At 33.1% G+C, this 3,123-nt stretch overlaps 1 long non-coding RNA gene across 1 annotated transcript in view; it reads right to left on the bottom strand.

Moving 5' to 3' along the window:
- LOC128251474 (uncharacterized) overlaps window positions 1-3,123 on the bottom strand; it is a 56,832-nt gene that overhangs the window by 17,976 nt on the left and 35,733 nt on the right. Inside the window, exon 2 of the long non-coding RNA XR_008267142.1 lies at window positions 2,688-2,859. This is a non-coding gene — a long non-coding RNA (uncharacterized LOC128251474). The remainder of the gene's footprint in view (window positions 1-2,687; window positions 2,860-3,123) is intronic.

Genomic DNA, 3,123 nt, shown 5'->3' with positions numbered 1-3,123 from the left:
TATTGTTTATATAATAAATTACGCTGTGCGTATCTATGTGTGTAACAATTTTAGAGTTCGGATTCTAGAGTTAGGGTTAGTTTTAGGGTTAGGGTTAGGGTTAGGGTTAACAGTCTAGTTAGGGTTAGGGGATTAATACGATATACACCGTTACAGCGCTAACTGTTTTCAACTGAATAGACGTCAGTGATTAGTAGAAATTATCGAAATAAGACAATTTTTTTTACATGAAATATATTCGAATACAAAATTTTTTTTCTGTTCTATAACACAAAATAGATAAGTATACGAAGTTTGAAAGTCTTTCGGTACCAAAAACACTACATAAAACATAAATGAAAACTGGTGCCCCCGTTTTGAACAAGATCCCCAAGTTGACTCATTTTTGACAGTGAAGTACTTTCCGAAATCTTCCACAGCTTATATGGTGTAGTACATAGTACACATATCTTATTTTCACTGGCCAATAGGAAGAGGTTTCGTGAACTGATTTGCGTATGGTTAATGTGTTATATCACCAGCAAAAATTCAACCAGCGCAATAAGGGTTAGTATTCCTACGTCTCAAAGGCCTCGTAATACCTAAGATCACTATCGGTTGTTGAAACTAAATTAAAATTCATAATATTCTTTAAAATCTTTTCTGTGCGACTATCTCTAAAAATGTAATTATTGAAACAATCGCAATGGAAATAGATATTAGATAATGATATTAATTGCTTAATTAATAAAACAAAAGCAAAGCATGAGATAAGCGAATAATAGTTTTAATTTCAAAATTTTGAAACTTGACATTCTTAGAATCTCTAAAGAAGTCTTGAAGCCATTTTTATAGCATTACAAACTTGAGAAAATATTTAGCACGAAGTATGCCTCCCGGCAGATGTGAAACTATAATTCAAATCTATTTTCACCAAACTAAAATAGCTTAATAACTAACCTAACATATATGGAAACAAAATTACATCTTTTATCAGGAAATAAAATCACAAGAAATACCATAAATAATAGTTATGGTTATTAAACAAATAATACTTTATTTAAATATTATAAATAATAGTTAAAAATAATGAAATAGCTAGTGATTTATGTCGTTTACTTAACAAAAGTAAATGACTTTTGTACAAAAAGAAAATTTATTCAATGATAGCAGAGTACAAACCAGCTGGTGGTTTTTTCGATAACTTACGCAATATATATATCCATATCCATCACTGCTGATCTTACCAATCGGTTTCGCGCTAGAAATACGATGGAGTATTAGATAACAATCCGATTATATAACCTTATACTCATCAGAGTTAGCCGATATGGAAAGGAATATGGCGACTGCTCTCTCTCTCTCCACACACACACACACACACACACACACACACATATATATTAGGTATATATTAAGCCATTTTAGTTTGACCAAAAGAACCGATAGCGATCGGAGGCATTACCTATTATATTAGCTCTTTCTGTAGCTTTCTCTACGATATAAAGCGTGACTGGAGCACCGCCTTTAGTCGAATAAATCGACCCCAGGACTTATTCTTTGTAAACTTAGTACTTCTATCGGTCTTTTTTGCCGAACCGCTAAGTTACGGGGACGTAAACACACCAGTATCGGTTGTCGAGCGATGTTAGAGGGACAAACACAGACACACAAACATACGCACACACACATAAACACATGCATACACACACATACATATATACGACGGACTTCTTTGAGTTTCCGTCTACCAAATCCACTCACAAGGCTTTGGTCGGCCTGAGGCTATAGTAGAAGACACTTGCCCAAGGTGCTACGCAGTGGGACTGAACCCAGAACTATGCGGTTGGTAAGCAACCACACAGCCACTCCTGCGCCAGCTACTTACCACACAGCCACTCATATTTGTACATTTTTTTAACTAACCCGAAACAGTTAATACATCTATAATCAAATTGTTTCCAAACTTCCATGAAAGTGTTAAAATTACTGATTGGTCAACTCAGTTTACTAAAAGTCTCCGATATTAATGAATTTCTAAACAATGAGAACGTGGATAGTTAAAGAGGGTACTTAGTAGCTGATAATATTCTTACACAGGATTGAAACATGCACGCCTCTTTTCCCCTTCTTCAATCCACGAACATGTTTTAAATAAAGACTTGTTTACATACATCAAAACATTTCTAACGCTGGCTAGAAATATCTGTAGACAAATTCCATAGTACATTACAACAATTCCAATTAGATGTCTCGTGCATTAAAAATAATAACACAAACACTAACTCAGCTAGTGTCTTCTATGCAGATGGCATCACTGACTAATTAACATAATATATTTAGTTTCATAAATAGCTTATAAGATACGTTGCATTATCTAATTAGAAGGAGGGTGGGCGTTCATTGATATACGGCTAAATGCATTCTCTTGTTTCGTAATGAAGACTGTCCAAACTATGGTATCGTTTTCTCTTTATATGCCCATCAATAAATTTTGTCTTTGCTCTTCTGACGGAAACAAACATTCCAGGTTAATATATTAATATATTCATGATATGTTAATGTATGCTATGAAGGTTAGAATCTATTTTCTCATACGCTTGATGACGCTTTCTCTTTAGTGTGTATAGATAGATAGATAGATAGATAGATAGATAGATAGATAGATAGATAGATAGATAGATAGATAGATAAACATACATACATACATGTTTGCGCGAATATTTTCTTTACCTATTTATCATTTGTTTATTTATATTTCGTTGTTTGTTTATCAGTTAGTGTGTCTCATCAACGTCGTCGCATAAATCAGAAAATAGTTGCCAGTAGCGTGGAACTGCAGAAAAATATCCGGTTTAAAATGGTGGCATTCATCAGTAGCTTGGGTTTCAGAAAAAAAAAAAAAGAGAACGTAAAATAATAAATATAAGAATAAAAATACATAAGAACACAACTAAAATAAACAAAAATGAAATTTATATTCTATATGTGTTTTGGTGATGTTTACCTCAACATCTACATCTAGGTAAGAATGCTTTACGCTTTCTCCTTCTCTCACTTCTTCCCTCTGTCTGTATATATACATGTATATACACAGACACACACACACACATACATATATATATATGTATATGTATATATATA

Source organism: Octopus bimaculoides, chromosome 2 (genome assembly GCF_001194135.2).
Source record: "Octopus bimaculoides isolate UCB-OBI-ISO-001 chromosome 2, ASM119413v2, whole genome shotgun sequence".
NCBI lineage: Eukaryota > Metazoa > Mollusca > Cephalopoda > Octopoda > Octopodidae > Octopus > Octopus bimaculoides.
Note: the sequence above shows the minus strand (reverse complement) of the source record. Positions and strands in the feature narration are given on the sequence as shown.